Raw genomic sequence first — 18,025 nt, forward strand, 5'->3', positions numbered from 1 at the left:
CCACTTCACAGATCATAACTACCATGAATAACAAGAATTTATTGTATAGAGAAATAGTTAAACAGAGTTCTAAAACTAAATAACAACCATACAAATTTAAAACTAAACAAAAAAATCACAAAAGATGTTTTCCGGGAATATTTTATCATTGGCATTGTTAAGGATTATGGGTGATAATAAAAAGTAGACTGACTCTTAATAAATTTTGTTATATTTTTAATTTTCTGCAGATAGTTCACTACTCCCCACATCACCTGCTTGGCTATATTTTCCGGCCCTGTGAGGATCTAAATAATCAGATGCCAGACTATCTTTCTAGTTTTATTTCCTAACCATCTCCCTGTCTCCCTGTCTCTGTTCAGGTCCTTAAACACTGGCCTTCTCTTTTATCACACAAATACACCACTTTGCTTCTGTCTGAGAGACTTCGCACTTACACTTTGACTACATGCTTTTCCTTCAGAACTCTGTATGAGAGACTTTTCTGGATAATCAGTTCTCTGTTCAAACATCATTCTCTCTGGGTAGTCTTTCTGGGTTGATTCTAGTCCAGCTACTTCTACCCAGGCTGAAGTAGCATTGTGCCCAAGATTGCGAATCTGAGAAACCACCAATGAGCTGACACCGATGCAAACACACGTGGGTTTATTTACAAGCTCGAGCTTGGGTCCAAGTGTACCCGACACAGCAGAGCAGGGACTTGGACCCCGAGGTGGGTTCCAGCTTAGTTTTAAGGGTTGGTCTAGGGGACCTCCAGAAGGGGTGGAGGAATTTCTCAAGTTCTGTTTACATGCTGATATGGGGCTTTCAAGGGCATTGAGCTCTGTTCTCATTCTAATATGGGGCTTAACTGAAGTAAGGTAAAGTTCAGCTCTTATTCACAGGGGCCTGGGAAGGCTGTACTAGTGCTAACACTGAACTTAAGGTGGAATGGCCTTAATTTTCTCAGCCTCCACAGTAGAATACAACTAGGGTGCTTTCCATTATTCTGAATCACATCATACAGGTTTGTTTTTTTTTTAATTTTTTCTTTTTTGTTTTTATCTTCAAAGTGATAAAGTTTTGGAATATAGGTGAGGTCCAGAGCCGATGACCAAGAAGAATTCTTGAGACATCTTTGGTGCAAGATGATTTTATTAAAGCACAAGGATTGGAAGGATTGGACCCATGGGCAGGAAGAGCTGCTGCCCCAGGCCTGTGAGGGGTGGCTCATTATATACCTGGGAATTGGGAGGGGTTTGAGGATAGCATACTCTCTAAGGAATTTTGGAAGCCAGGTTTGCAGGACCTTGAGGGGGCTAGCTATTGATGGGAAAAGGTCACTTACTACTGTCTAATAAAACTTGAGTCATGAGACCCTTCAGATGTATATCAGTGGGCCTTGTGCTTGGGGGATGATTGCCAGCACATTATCTTGGGGGGGGGGGAGAGGGGGTTTCAGAGATAAAGGAAATTTCTAAAGGAATTTTTATTTGTTAAAAAGTAGACTCACAGGGGCCTGGGGGTCAGGCTAAGATTGCCTTCTGCCCTTAGCAAAGTATGAACATCAAGGCAGTTGAGTCTGTAGAAGAATGTCCCTCTGCTTGTTTCACGCACTTGTCAATATGCTTTGTCCTCAGCTAGTCCTCTGTTCCCTCATCAAAAGCACTTCACAGGGAGGAGGGGCAAGATGGCGGAAGAGCAGGGTCCCCGAGTCACCTGTCCCCACCAAATTACCTAGATAACCTTCAAACCATCCTGAAAATCTACGAATTCGGCCTGAGATGTAAAGAGAGACCAGCTGGAATGCTACAGTGAGCAGAGTTCGCGCTTCTATCAAGGTAGGAAGACGGGGAAAAAGAAATAAAGAAACAAAAGGCCTCCGAGGGGGAGGGGCCCCGCGAGGAGCCGGGCTGAGGCCGGGGCGAGTGTCCCCAGGACAGGAGAGCCCCGTCCCGGAGGAGCAGGAGCTGCACCAACCTTCCCGGGCGGAAAGGGGCCCGCAGGGAGTTAGAGCAGGACCCAGGAGGGCGGGGATGCCCTCGGGCTCCCGGGACACTAACAGACACCTGCGCCCCGGGAGAGTGCGCCGAGCTCCCTAAGGGCTGCAGCGCGCACGGCGGGACCGGAGCAGCTCGGAGGGGCTCGGGCGGCGGCTCCGCGGAGGGGGCTGCGGGGCGGGAGCGCGAATCCACCAGCGCAGGCCCCGGAGCACAGGGCGCCGGGACACAGCCCAGGATCCGGCCTCCCCCGGGACAGGCAGAGGCCGGGAGGGCCCAGGACAGCAAGGACGCTCCTGCCCCGAGCTGAGCAGATCAGCGGCCCCGCCCCGGAGCCTCCAGGCCCTGCGGACGGAGAACCGAGAGCCCCGAGCCCCGTAGTTCCTGCGGAGGCTGAATCCAGGCTGCCAGAGTTGCCATAGCAACTGCGGCTGATCCTCCTGGGGCCTGACGGGGTAAACAACCCCCGCTGAGCCCGGCAGCAGGCAGGGGCAGAGCAGCTCCCCCAAGTGCTAACACCTGAAAATCAGCACAGCAGGCCCCTCCCCCAGAAGACCAGCTGGACGGACCAGTGATACTCCCCCGTGTTCCAATACAACTTGTTTTTGGCCACTCTGCACTGAGCAAAATGACTAGAAGGAAAACCTCACCTCAAAAGAAAGAATCAGAAATAGTCCTCTCTCCCACAGAGTTACAAAATCTGGATTACACTTCAATGTCAGAAAGCCAATTCAGAAGCACTATTATACAGCTACTGGTGGCTCTAGAAAAAAGCATTAAGGACTCACGAGACTTCATGACTGCAGAATTTAGATCCAATCAGGCAGAAATTAAAAATCAATTGAATGAGATGCAATCCAAACTAGAAGTCCTAACGACGAGGGTTAACGAGGTGGAAGAACGAGTGAGTGACATAGAAGACAAGTTAATGGCAAAGAGGGAAACTGAGGAAAAAAGAGATAAACAATTAAAGAACCATGAAGACAGATTAAGGCAAATAAATGACACTCTAAGGAAGAAAAACCTACGTTTAATTGGGGTTCCCGAGGGCGCCGAAAGGGACAGAGGGCCAGAATATGTATTTGAACAAATCCTAGCTGAAAACTTTCCCAATATGGGAAGGGAAACAGGCATTCAGATCCAGGAAATAGAGAGATCCCCCCCTAAAATCAATAAAAACCGTTCAACACCTCGACATTTAATAGTGAAGCTTGCAAATTCCAAAGATAAAGAGAAGATCCTTAAAGCAGCAAGAGACAAGAAGTCCCTGACTTTCATGGGGAGGAATATTAGGGTAACAGCAGACCTCTCCACAGAGACGTGGCAGGCCAGAAAGGGCTGGCAGGATATATTCAGGGTCCTAAATGAGAAGAACATGCAACCAAGAATACTTTATCCAGCAAGGCTCTCATTCAAAATGGAAGGAGAGATAAAGAGCTTCCAAGACAGGCAGGAACTGAAAGAATATGTGACCTCCAAACCAGCTCTGCAAGAAATTTTAAGGGGGACTCTTAAAATTCCCCTTTAAGAAGAAGTTCACAGACTGGATAAAAAAAAAACAGGACCCATCTATTTGCTGTCTACAAGAGACTCATTTTAGACAGAAAGACACCTACAACCTGAAAATAAAAGGTTGGAGAACCATTTACCATTCAAATGGTTCTCAAAATATATCCTAAAAACTATAGAACACTTCTGAAAGAAATTGAGGAAGACACAAAGAGATGGAAAAATATTCCACGCTCATGGATTGGCAGAATTAATATTGTGAAAATGTCAATGTTACCCAGGGCAATTTACACGTATAATGCAATCCCTATCAAAATACCATGGACTTTCTTCAGAGACTTAGAACAAGTTATTTTAAGATTTGTGTGGAATCAGAAAAGACCCCAAACAGCCAGGGGAATTTTAAAAAAGAAAACCATATCTGGGGGCATCACAATGCCAGATTTCAGGTTGTACTACAAAGCTGTGTTCATCAAGACAGTGTGGTACTGGCACAAAAACAGACATATAGATCAATGGAACAGAACAGAGAACCCAGAAGTGGACCCTGAACTTTATGGTCAACTAATATACGATAAAGGAGGAAAGACGATCCACTGGAAGAAAGACAGTCTCTTCAATAAATGGTGCTGGGAAAATTGGACATCCACATGCAGAAGAATGAAACTGGACCACTCTCTTGCACCATACACAAAGATAAACTCAAAATAGATGAAAGATCTAAATGTGAGACAAGATTCCATCAAAATCCCAGAGGAGAACTCAGGCAACACCCTTTTTGAACTTGGCCACAGTAACCGGAGAAGGACAAACAGTGTATGTTCTCATTCATTTGGGGAATATGAATAATAGTGAAAGGGAATATAAGGGAAGGGAGAAGAAATGTGTGAGAAATATCAGAAAGGGACACAGAACATAAAGACTTCTAACTCTGGGAAATGAACTAGGGGTGGTGGAGGGGGAGGAGGGCGGGGGGTGGGGGTGAATGGGTGACGGGCACTGAGGGGGACACTTGACGGGATGAGCACTGGGTGTTATTCTGTATGTTGGTAAATTGAACACCAATAAAAATTAATTTATATATATAAAAAAAAAACAAAAGCACTTCACACTATTTGAATACCACTCATCTTTATAATTAGATTCCTCCTGTTCACATGTTTGTAAGCTCCATGAGTTCAGAATTTTGTTTGTCTTATTCATTGAAACAGTTCAAAAACTTACACTAGCTTCTTCTTTTTTTCCTTTCACTAGGTTCTGATTCATTGCATGTTACCAATAAATATATTTAGGTCAATGTATAAATTACTTAAAAACTTTTAAAAGTAATAATATATGTGTAAAATGTATATTTGCACCTTCACATGTAGCCTAAAATTATCCAAATCTATTGTCCAGCTTGTTTATAAATTCCAAAAATACAAGAATTCTGTCTTTATAGGCATTCTTTGTCCAATGTCTAGTATAGTGTCTCCAGAGTTATGTCTAATTAAGGGGAAAAAAGAAAACAAGCAATTATATACCTTCTGAAAGAACCCAAGTATTGGCAATCCTAATTTCTAGTCCCAAATCACGACCAAGTTGTCTTTAAATTTTCTGTGGAGAACAAAGGAAAACAAAGGACAGTTGGTGTCATTTTCAATTGGGAGACATTTTTTGTATGTTTATTTGTTTATTTGCATTAGGTTACTGATGGGGGAACAGAGGACTAGCTGAGGACAAAGCATATTGACAAGTCCTTGAAACAGGCAGAGTGATATTCCTCTATGGATTCAACTGTCTCAATGTTCATACTTTGCTAAGGGCAGAAGACAATCTTAGCCCAACCCCAGGACCCTGTATGTCTACTTTTTAACATGAAAATTCCTTTATCTCTGAACCCGCCCCCCCCCCAAGATATGTGCTGGCAATCATCCCCCCACGTACATGGCCCACTGATATACATCTGAAGGCTCTCATGACTCAGGTTTTATTAGACGGTAGTAAGTGACCTTTCCCCATCATGGTGCCTGGCCGCTCCTGTTCTGTCACTGATTGACTTTAGATATGTCGTTTAATTTTTTTTCCTGCTTATTTCCTCACCAGTAATATGAGGATGATGGGTCTTAAATCTCTGTTGGGAACCTTGGATGGCAAATGAGAGCAGTATAGGATAACTAAAAATTAAAAGCAGATTCCATGGGGTGTGTGATCTGAGTAGTCAGTGTAAATTAAAAACATTTAGCAAAATTAGGCCGGAATGAACGAGGTGATGGTGCCATCTGCTGGTTTCAATGGGAATTTCAAGACAAGTTAGAGAAAGTTAATCTATTTTATTCACTCATGAGTAAAACCGAAGAATTTCTGCAGGCTTTACTTGATTCATAATAAAAATACGACTTTCATTCTGCTTAAAGGCATATATATTATTGCCATATATGTTTATTTAATTTTTGAAAAAGATTTATTTATTTTTTAGAGAGTAAGCAGAGAGCACAAGTTGAGGGGGAGGGGAGAGATAGACAATCTTCAAGTGGACTCCCAGCTGAGCATGGAGCCCAGCTCTCATGACCCATGAGATCATGACCTGATCTGAAACAAAGAGTGGGACACTTAACTAACTGAACCACCCAGACACCACTAAATTTTAGTTTTTGGCCATCATAAGTTTCCAGAGGGCAGGGACCTTGTCTTGCTCACTACTAATTCCCAAAGACCAAAGTTGTACTCGCACATGTTAAATAAATGAATAAAATTTTATACATGTAGTTCTTTTTTATTTAATTGTTGACTTTCTTCCTCCACACTAGATTGTAAGCATCATGAAAATAGGCTCTGTGTATATCCATTACTATTTACGCTGTTAGTATTTTTTTTAATTTTTTTTTTATTTATTTATGATAGTCACACACAGAGAGAGAGAGGCAGAGACACAGGCAGAGGGAGAAGCAGGCTCCACGCACCAGGAGCCCGACGTGGGATTCGATCCCCGGTCTCCAGGATCGCGCCCCGGGCCAAAAGCAGGCGCCAAACCGCTGCGCCACCCAGGGATCTCTATGCTGCTTGTATTAAGGAAAGAAGGCACTCAAGAGAGCTGTTGAATGAATGAATAACCAAAAAAAGAAAAAAAAGAAAAAAGTAATGAGAAAAAGATTTAAACCACATTTCTCTGTGAAAGTAAATTAGAATAACTTGGAGAAAACAAAATATCCCAATACTGTTATTTTGGTAATTAAGTTACTGAAATATATAATTAGCTATTTTAAAATTATATATTAAGTAGGTATCCTACATTATTTCCAAAATGTAATACACATGCTTAATATTTTTTAAAAAAATATTAAGTCATATTTTTAAAAAATACTCATTTAAATTTTTTTGTTAAAGTTCAAGATTTGTTATAAAGAAATAAAAGACTTGGTCCTATATATCTCAGAAAAAAGAGCTTAGCAAAGGCAGATCATTTGACATTTATGAAAATATCCAGGTAGATTTCTACTATCAGTCTTATAGGCTGCTTTACTGAACTTAAATAATTTATACTACTTTTGGATTGTCTACTCTCTAATGGTAGAGTTATATATTATCTGACAGCTGTGCTCTTAATGGAGTAAAAGAACCAGGGAAGAGTTGAAACATGTAACTATTCACTGACATATAACATGGACCATTAAGTTTAAATATGTTCTAACCAAGAGCCATTTTAATAATTTAGATTTTCTTATGGTCCAGGTACAAGCCAAATGGCTAATACTTCTACTTAGAATTCTGAGTTTCCCAACTGTGCAAATGCTCAGAACCACTTATTTCTCTCTCATTTAAAAAATTTGCTCCCAGGAAACTAGTGGTCCATCAATTTTCTGGTCCATGGAATCCTTGACAAGTTAATACCATGCATACTTTGAGGATGAGAATAAATGGTCATGGAGAGGCAGAGGTTGGAAGTAAATGCAGGTGCAAAGAAAGCACATTTGGAGATATTAAGATATGAAGATTGGATATTTAAAATTTGCTCATTTTACTTGCTAAAATGTAAAAACTTAAATGATACATTTAGGAAAGCATGCAGACTCTGCTCATGTTTCCAAACCAGCACAGCTTAACTGAAATATTCTAAGGTAACCCAGTATTTGAAATAATATTCACTTAAATACCATCTATTCTCATACTGACCCAAATGCCTTGCAGAGCCCTAATTAACTCAGAAGAATCTCTACAAAGTAGAAATGAAGGAACTTTGAACGGTAATTTTTGTTATGGATAAGAAAACAAGTGCCAAGTCAGGGTACATTCCACAGCACACTATTTCAACAACAACAAAAAGTTCTAAATAATACTTACAAACACAATTAAATGTAGGTTAAGAAAGTCTTGTTATTTGGCCAATTTGTTGTAATAGGTTGAGACCTACTCTTAAAACAGAAACACTTGTAGGACTTTATAAAGACAGGAAGAAAATGAACTAATACTATAAATAGCTAACATTTATTGATCTCTTAACAAATCTTAGGCACTATATGAAGAATTGTATAAACATTATCCCATTAAATTATCTATCTATGAGCTACTAGATGTGATATGAGGATCTATGAGTTACTAGCATGATTCATATCTTCCTATAAAGAAAATCAAGGTAATAAGATATCCAATTAAAGAGTTCAATTAAGGAAATCAAGATAATAAGATATTAAAAACTTGCCTTTGACAACAGAGATAGTAATAGACTAGGATTTGACCTTAGGTAGTCCAATTTCAGGGGCCTTGTGCACTTTTTTGATGAGAAATAAACATGGCATAAACAAGAAGTGAATTACATTAGGATTCAGCAAACTTTTTTGCAAAGAACGAGAGTAAATATTAGACTCTAAATCACTTGCAGGGGGATCCCTGGGTGGCTCAGCGGTTTGGCGCCTGCCTTTGGCCCAGGGCGCGATCCTGGAGACCCGGGATCGAGTCCCGTGTTGGGCTCCCAGCATGGAGCCTGCTTCTCCCTTCTGTGTCTCTGCCTCTCTCTCTCTCTCTCTCTCTGTGTCTATCACGGATAAAAATAAATAAATAAATCTTTAAATCACTTACAGTCTCTGCTGCATATTTTTTTAAATAAAGTTTTTAAAATGTAAAAACCAGCCTTTGCTTTCAGGTTATACATAAATAGACTACAGACCAAAAGCTGTAGTGGTTTAACAATAACTTTATTGTTTAAATCGATTTAAATTGTTTAAATTGATTAAACAATAACTAGGATAAGAATATGTTTTTGATGACTGGGATCAAGAAACAGTAATGTAAACTAAGTAAAAGAGAGAGATCCCCAAAATTGATAAGATTAGGTCAATTGCCTCTAAATCTAAGGTTCAGGAAAACAAACCACCGATGCCTGTAAGAACTAGAGACAGAAATAGCAATTGTGACTGGACGGTGACTCATAGGCACTGTCGGCTTGGCATACAAAGACAGCTCTGTCATCAGCTTTGAAATGGAAACTGCTAGAAACAGAGGCAAGAAATTCATGTTCTGGTCTTTAACTAGAATTTTTTTTTTTCCCAGAGATCCATTCAGCTCAACCTATGTTTGTTCAGAGATATCAGTAGCTCCAACAGAAGGAAAAACATAAGTACTTAATTATGAAACCTACCTTTATCCTGAAACAAACAGAGGCACCTAGGGGGCTTAGTTGGTTAAGTGTCTGACTTTGGCTCAGGTCATAATCTCAGGGTCCTGGGATGGAGCCCTGAGTCTGGCTCCCAGCTCAATGGAGAGCCTGCTTTTCCCTCTTCTCCCTCTACCTCTGCTACTCCCCTTTCTTATGCTCTCTCTCTCTCTGTCAAATAAATAAAATATTAAAAAAAAAGAAAGAAAGCCTGAAACAAAGCAGGCAAATAATAAAGCAGCAATTTTTAAAACATCGCTTATCAGACAACAAGGGGCCATGATTCATGGGAGATGGAAAACAAACAAGGTGAGTTCTGTGATTGCCCCAGCCTGTCATGTTTACAGTTTGCAGGCCACACACAAGGAAGAGGAACTGAGGACAACACTGGAAAAAACCTGAATTGAGAAAGACAAAGGCAGCAGGAGTTCAGGGAAGAGCACAAGAAAACAGCAGTGATGCAGTTTTGGAATATAGGTGAGGTTTGATGGGCTGAGGTCCGGAGCCAATGACCAAGAAAAAATTCTTGAGACATCTTTGGTGCAAATGGTGGTTTCTTTAAAGTATAGGGATAGGACCCATGCACAGGAAGATCTGCTGCCCCAGGACTGTGAGGGGTAGCTGATTATATACCTGGGAGTTGGGAGGGGTTTGAGAATAGCGTACTGTCTAAGGAATTTTGGAAGCCAGGTTTGCAAGACCTTGAGGGGGCTAGCTATTATTGGGAAAAGGTCACTTATTGCCATCTAATAAAACTTGAGTCATGAGAGCCTTCAGATGTATATCAGTGGGCCATGTGCATGGGGGGATGATTGCCAGTGTGTATCTTGCGGGGGGGGGGGGAGTTCAGAGATAAAGGAAACTTCTAAAGCAATTTTTATATGTTAAAGTAGACGTACAGGGTCCTGGGGTTGGGTTAAGATTGCCTTCTGCCCTTAGCAAAGTATGAACATCAAGGCAGTTGAGTCTGTAGAGGAATGTCCCTCTGCTTATTTCAAGGACTTCTCAATATGCTGCCCCAAGATTGTGCTTTGTCCTCAGCTAGCCCTGTGTTCCCCCATCAGCTGCACAGAGAGAGAACCCAAGACATTTGCAGAGAGTCCTCCATGAGCAATCAGCAGGGAACAAATCAGAGCATGCATGTAAGGAATTGCTGGAGAACTGGGAAAAAGAATCCTCCAACAAGAACAGGGAAAGTAATACGCAGTGTTCACCTAGGCTAAGCAATAGTGCCCTTTCTCAACAGCACCCTGGGAAAGAGCACACAGTTCATAGATCACTAAGAAGAATCCTTAGAAAATCTCCCCTTGATTATGGAGAACGGTTAACTCCAGGATGAAAACTTCCTTGGCACTGCCCAACAGTCATAAAAGGAATAACCAGAAGCATAACAGTGTTTCTATATAATTTAAATGCATTTCACAATAAAATTTAGGAATATTTCTAGCATACAAATATATCTAGCATTGACTTGGGTAAAATTAACAATGTCTAGCTTTCAGATGAAGATTAACAGTAATGCCAAGAGTCAGAAAAACATGACTCCCTAGGGTGGCTCAATGGTTGAACATCTGCCTGCAGATCAGGGCATGATCCTGAGATCTCAGAATCAAGTCCCAAATTGGGCCCCCCCTCTGTCTGTCTCTGCCTCTCTCTTTGTGTCTCTCATGAATAAATAAATAAAATCTTTAAGAAAAAAAAAGAAATAAAAAAAAAGAAAAGAAAAACATGACCCTCATGGGAGATGAGATTGTGAGGAAAAAAAAATAACCAAAACCAATCCATAGGTTAGAACTAAAAGGTACAGACTTAAAATAGTTAGAATTAAAAGGTGCACAAATGAAAATAGCTAATATGTTCTTAATACATTCATATATTTAAAAAGCTGCATAAAGACATGGAAAATACTTTTAAAAGCAATAAGGGCATCTGGCTGGTTCAGTCGATAGAGCATATGACTCTTGATCTCTGAGTTGTGAGTTTGAGCACCACATTGTGTATAGAGATTGTGTAAAAATAAAATCTTTAAAAACAACAACAACAAAGCACCCTTCTGGAAATGAAAACTATTAAGTGTAAGATGAAAACCACACTGGAAGATATTAATGACAGATAGCAGAAAAGATAAATGGACTTGAAGATATAACAATAGAAACTATCAAATGTGAGACATGAGAGAAAAGAACTTTAAAAGGCAAGGAAAGAAAGAAGGAAAGGAAAGGGGGAAGGAGGGAAGGAAAAAAGGAAAGAAAGAAGCAGGGTACTGTGGGATAACTTCTGGTCACCTAATATACATGTCATTGGAGTCCCTGAACAGTGTGTGGGGGGTCCAGGGTGAAGCAGAATACATATTTGAATAGTTTACAACTTAATAGCTTAAATTTTGCCAATCTTGGTCAAAAAGCAAAAAGAATTCATCACAAGCAGACCTTTGAAACAGAAAATGACAAAGGAAATCTTTCAAGACAAATGAAAATATCACACGATGATAATGTCAATCTAGAAAAAAAATGAAGAGCGTCAGAAATAGTAATTACATGAGTAAGTGCATAGTTTTTTTATTATTATTTAAATGTCTCTAAAAGCTGATTTACTCTTGGGGTGCCTGGGTAGCTCAGTCCCTTGAGCAGCCAATTCTTGGTTTTGGCTCAAATCATGATCCCAGAGTTGTGGGATTAAGCCCTGTGCCTGCTGGAGATTCTCTCTCCCTCTCCTCAACCTTCCCCTGAACATACAAACTCTCTCTCTCATAAAGAAATAAAATCTTTTTTTAAAAAAAATATGGTTTACTCCTTAAGCAAAAATAATAACTATGTATTTTGGTTTATAACATATACAAAAACGAAATGTATGATAACATCGGCATTACAGATAGGAGAAGAGAAATGGAAGTATACTGCTATAAGGTTCTATTCCTAAACATCAAATTGTATAATATCACTTCAAGGTAAACTATAATAAGTCATCGTGTGTATAATAAATACTGAAACAACTATAGAAGTTACAAAATGAAGAGAAAAATCCAATAAGAGAATAGGGAGATAAAAATAGGGTAGTTAATTAATACAAAAGGGGGTAGGGAAGGATGGCTGGGTGGCTCATCTGCTAGGCATTTCATTTCAACTCACGTCATGATCTCAGGATCTTTGGATTGAGCTTTGCATCAGGCTTTGTTCTCCTCATTCTGAGTTCAGCAGGGAGTCTGCTTCTTGCCCTCTCCCTCTCCTTCTGCCCTTTCCCCCACCTGTGTGCATACGTGCTCTCTCTCTCTCTCTCTTTCAACTAAATGAATAAAATCCTAAAAACCATAAAAGGGACAGGAAAAGGAAAAGGGAACAAAGGTAAGTTGAGACAGATGGAAAAAAAATATCAGAAAGATTTAAATCTAATCATATCAAAATCACATTAAATGTAAATGGTTTAAACACCCAAAGGACAGAAATTGTCAAATTATATAAAATAGCAAGACTCAATTATATTTTACATAAAAGAAACATATTCTAAGTATATATAGAAAAAATATGTTAAAAGTAAAAGGCCTGAAAAGGATATATCATGTTCACATTACTTAGAGAAAACCAGGAGTAGCTATATGGTTATATTAATTTCAGACAGATAGATACATAGCAAACATTATTAACAGAGATAAATAAGTTCATCTCGAGGCACATGGGTGGTTCAGTGGTTGAGCATCTGCCTTTGGCTCAGGTTGTGATCCTGGGGTCCTGGGATCGAGTCCCACATTGGGCTCCCCTGGGGAGCCTGCTTCTCCTTCTGCCTATGTCTGCCTCTCTTTCTCTGTGTCTCTCTTGAATAAATAAATAAAATCATTTTTTTAAAAGAAGTTCATCTCATAATGATATAGAGGTTAATTCACCAAGAGGGAATAACAATCCACAATATTTATGCCTCTATTATCAGAGCTTTAAAATATATGAAGCAAAAACTGATAGAACTACAAGAGGAACAGACAAAATTATAATTATGGTCAGATGTTTAGATATTTCTTTTTCAATAATTGATACAATAATTGGCCTCCAAATCATCAAAGATATAGTAGATTTGAACTAAGTCATCAACCACTTACATCTGATGTACATTTTTAGAACACTCCATTTAACTGAAGGATGCATATTCTCCTTAGGTACACATGACAAATTTAATGACAGGTCTCAATAAATGTAAATGATCAAGTTATAGAAAGTTTGTTCTCTGCCCAGAATAGAATTAAATTGAAAATTTATAGCACAATGATCTCTGGAAATCCCCAAATATTTGGAAACTGAATAACACTTTCCTGAATAGGCAATTAATCAAAGAGGTTGTTGGGGAAGGTCTTTGAAAAAAAAAAAAAATGTAATTGCCAGGTTGCCTGTGAACTAACCTCTGGGAAGCTCCTCACAGCCTTCTCTGTTTTTGGATGTGGATTCCTCTTGCTTTTCCCACTCTCAGAGGCTGCTCCAAGGACATAGGCTTGAGATGATGAAGTGGTGTTGAGAATGGCTGTATAGCATATGTGATTGAACCTAGTTAAGGTCTCTACAAAAACTTTTAAATTGGTAGGCGTGAGGATTCCCTGGTCTTATGGCCACCCAAGACACGCTCTGTATGTAAGTTTCCTTTGCTTATTAAACCTGACACCTACCAATCTGGAAAGATCTGCCTCTTTCCTTCATCTCCTTCTGCCTTTGGTTAATATGAAACTGGTTTCAGACTACGTGGAGGAAACTCCCAAGATTTCAAACCAACAACTGTAGAGCTAGCCAGAAGACTGAAGAAACAAACCACGGGCAAGAGGGACCCTCAGGGAATCCATTGACTTCTATGTGGGGTCTTCTATCCACATGTCAGATGTTTGTGGACCACTGCCTGACTACAGAGACACCCCGAAAGCTCTGGCTGCTGTAATGTGCTTATTGGAGAAACTGTGGATATCACGCTGCGGCAAAGAAGGGAAGCAGGAACATATGGTTGCCGCAGTGGGCTGGCCTTGACTGTGAGCAGCTCAGCTGGCCTCAAATGCCCAACTAGAGGCTGCAACTTGAGTTAGAAATTAGAGCTGACATTAGAGAGGATGTGTGGGTGTCCACCAGTCTGCTGGCTTGAGGGCCAGCAGCCAAGGTGGGGGAGCAGGATAATCAATTAGAGTGCTTAGCCCACTGTTTTGCAAGATTAGAGGGTGCAGGCTGCTAATGATTGAGATCCAGACATTGGTGACAAAGCCTGATTAAGAGGTGAATTTCTGGGAAAGTTATAAAAATGAAGAGGAGGCTATTATGGTGATTGATGAAGGAAAGGATAAGATACTCCATGACTTGGGATTCTTTATACAAAGAAAATTTTAAATGGCAATTACCCCAAAACTCCCAAGAGAAAACTTACATTCTTTCTGTGTCCTTTTGAGTTGTAAATCTTACCTTGTCTTTGAAATGTAAACACCCAGGAGATAACCATTGCCCAAAGAGACTGAAGAGAAAAAAAAGAGGGAGAAAGGCTTTTAAAAATACACAATGCTGTAGAAGTTCCCTTGCCCCAAATCCAGTCCATAGCCTCCAAAAGATCACAAATATCAGTGAAAAGCTGGGTACCCGACACATGGCTGGAATTTTGGAATGACAACTAAATGGGTTTAGAAAGTTGTGGAAAGTTTCTGGAAAAGGAATATTGAGAAAATAATAATCAAGTTAAGATTGGAGTTGATTTATGTAAGGCTTGTTTGTTTTAAAAAAGTTTTGATATCAAAAGTAACCATAGGAAAATGAAAATTTGGTTTTCTTTCTGGTAGGAGGACAAAGTTTTCATTTATTATCGGTCTTCTCTGAATATGAAATTATAAATGAAGATTTTCCTTTATGTTTAATATGATCTGCCTTGAAAATAAAGATTCCATGTTTTGTCTTTATCAGGTTTTTTATTACTTAAGAAACTGAGTCTTCTTTTTTCTTTTTTTCTTCTCTATTAAAAGAGCTAAGTTTTTTTTTTAACAACTATGTAACTTTTTGTCTATGTTAAATTTCATGAGAAGCATTGAAAAGTGATGCTAAACTTTCTTGAGGGTATATTTGTAAAAAATTCCTAATATCTGATATCTCCTGGTATAACTTTACCAATCACAATTTTTAAATGTATGTCATAGAAATAACCAAATTCCTTGTCAATTTCATTATGATGAACTCTCATCAAATCTTTAGCCATAGCCATCTTTAAGTCTTTTGTCATTTTCAAACAGTTACTGTTTTACTCTGATGCTTTGGCAAAAAAATAAAATAAATTTTTAAAAAATCCTGGGAAAGCATTTTGTATTCAGGGAGATTCATTAAAAAGACTTTGACAAGCACACGGTTCTGATAACTAAGATCAATTTGCCTTCATGTGGGAGGGACAGTGATGAACCTTTCAAGTGTTCCCCCAAAGCTGCCTGCACATCCCCACTGTGTCGTGGGATAGTAGCTGGAGCCTGTCCCTGTTCTCCTTCCCCATATCAGTAAGATGGGCCCCTTACATTGATGATACAATGTTAACATGGGAAGACTTGCCTCTGCTGCAGGACACTCTGCAGACTTTCCTGGAGTATCTGTAAAGGAGAAGATCGGTAATGGACTTATAGAAAATTCAAGGCCCAGGCACTGCTGTCAGATTTGAGATGTTGTTTGGTCGGATAAAACCCATGTTGCCCCCAAAGCTGTCATTAATAAGGTTCAACCCTCTCTAGGGATTATGGGGTTTTATTCTCTACCTGGCTCAGTGCCTCCATTCCTTATGCTGCCTCATAAAGAAAGGGTGTATATGGGACTAAGGATCAGAGCAAAAAGCCAAAGTTCTAGTTAAGTAGATTAAAGTTCTGGATGTCTCTCAAGCAGGGCTACCATTTGAGTTACATGTGTGTATGACTCCAGAAGGGATGGGTTGAGCACTATGGCAGAGACCCAAAATAGGAAGAGTATTCCCAGGATTTTGGTTCCAGCTCTGGAAGGGGGTAGAAACCCAATATACTCCTAGAGCAACAGCTCCTAATGATGCACACAGTGTTCCTCCAGGTAGAGCCTCTCATGCAGCCACCAGCGCAGTAACCAGTGGGCTGAGCTCAAAGCAATCTGTCTGATAATCACTCATGAGTCCTGGTCATTATCCCTGTGCACTGACAGTTGGGCTGTTCCAGCGGGAATAATCCTATGGCTTGGACAATGAGAAGCTAGGGGATGAATGATCATAAATAAGCCCTTGTGGAGGCAGGATATGTAAAAGACATTTGGGTCCATCTGCAAGAGCCTGAGGTACTCTTCACTGTCTTCTCTGCCCCAGCTCACAAATCACTGACACCCATGGAAGTCAGAAAGCTGATACTCTAGCTCAGTTACCAACCCTATCTACTGACCCTTCAATAGCTGGAGCAGATAGAGCATAGAAAGAGTGACCACCACAGTGCCTGGGTGGGAGAGCATATTGTCAAGAATGCTGGATTGCCCTTGAAGTGCAGTGACTTGGTTAATCAAGTAACAGCATGTCCTGTTACTGTCCAGGACAACAGCCAAAAGAATCTGGGAGCATCCACTAAAGTTCTAAGTCAATAAGGGATTGACAAATTGATTACATTGGCTCCCTTTCTCTGAGTGAGGGTTCTAAATATGCCATGGTTTGTGTGGACACTGAGTCTGACCTAACCCAAGCTTTCCCCTGCCACTGGGCAAACCAGGCTGCAACAATTAGGGGATGAGAGAAGCTGAGTACCATGGATAGACAGTAGTGAGGAGTGACATTCCAAAGTTCATGATGTACAACACTGGGCAAAAAGAATTTATATTGGATGTTCCATCTCCTCTGTAAATGGCAAGCAGCAGGGTTGGTAGAAAGGAAAAATGAAATATCAAAACAGCAAATTAAATTATTAACAGATAAAATCACCTTGACTGGGTGGGCTAATGTACCACCCTAGACTTTAATACATTTGAATGATCAACGAGTAGGGTCTGTCACTCCATATGCCAGACTAGGGGCCCTGGCTGAGGCACAAATCCCAGAAAAGTATGGAAGTCTTGGGAAACAGTCATTGACCTGATTAATCTTTAGATTAATGTTCCATGCTGCTGAGGGCAAAAAGTCCAAAAAGTTATCTACTGGAATTTGCAATGAGACATCCTCCCAAGATGGATGAATTGCTTTGTACCTTCTGGGTGAGGGGAAACTATTCAATCTCTGCTGAAATTATGTTTCCCAATACAAGATGGACCTATTGAAATATATACATGGAATGGAACATGCATCATTGAAAGAGAGAAGATAGGGTACTAGTCTGGCATATCCTGTCTTTAGTCCATCTCCTTATGCCTGACAACGCTGCTTCACCCAGAGGTATGTACAAACATGTCAGTTCCTAAAACTGCCAACTTTCTTCTCCTCAAGGCCAGGTGAGCACATTCTGTCTTCTACTGGTTCATTATTTGGCTACTATCTTTGCTTCCCATTGGTTTAGAGGATGTTACAGCACAAAAAGAAGCTCTTACTAAATTCACCCATCAAGCCTTAAATGATAGTCAACACAACCTGTCCTTACTGAATGCTGAAATAACTCTAATGAGAGTCTTCAGAAATAGAATGGCCTTAGACATTATTACTGTCTCTCAAGGAGGCACCTGTGGTGTTATCCACCCAGAATGTTATGTGTTCATACTTAATAAATCTGAGAATGTATCATCTTTATTAAATGATAGAATAACACAAATAAATGCCCTAAGTGATCCAACCCCCATTCCAAATGAGTTAATCAATGGTTGGGATCATGGGTCTCTTGGTAGAAAAAAAAAAATGTGTCACTGATTTTTTTTTTTGGAATCATTGTTTGAATCTATGTTTTCTCTTACGTATACCTATATTACTGCTGTGGTATCTGCCTCCAGTGGAGCCAGATACC

The 18,025-nt window shown here is 40.0% G+C and overlaps 1 protein-coding gene across 3 annotated transcripts in view; it reads right to left on the reverse strand.

Annotated features, from left to right (window-relative positions):
- The window catches only part of CLEC7A (C-type lectin domain containing 7A), a 30,415-nt gene extending 21,277 nt beyond the window's left edge, over positions 1-9,138 (reverse strand). For 2 of the 3 annotated variants that reach the window (XM_055336720.1, XM_055336719.1), the window contains exon 1: positions 9,103-9,137. The gene's annotated coding sequence lies outside the window, so the exon portion shown is untranslated. Of the gene's footprint in view, positions 1-9,102 lie in introns of all 3 variants that reach the window. The other variant, XM_055336718.1, reaches the window with a different exon arrangement.
- Positions 9,139-18,025: the final 8,887 nt, after the last annotated feature.

Source organism: Nyctereutes procyonoides, unplaced genomic scaffold (assembly GCF_905146905.1).
Source record: "Nyctereutes procyonoides isolate TBG_1078 unplaced genomic scaffold, NYPRO_anot_genome, whole genome shotgun sequence".
NCBI lineage: Eukaryota > Metazoa > Chordata > Mammalia > Carnivora > Canidae > Nyctereutes > Nyctereutes procyonoides.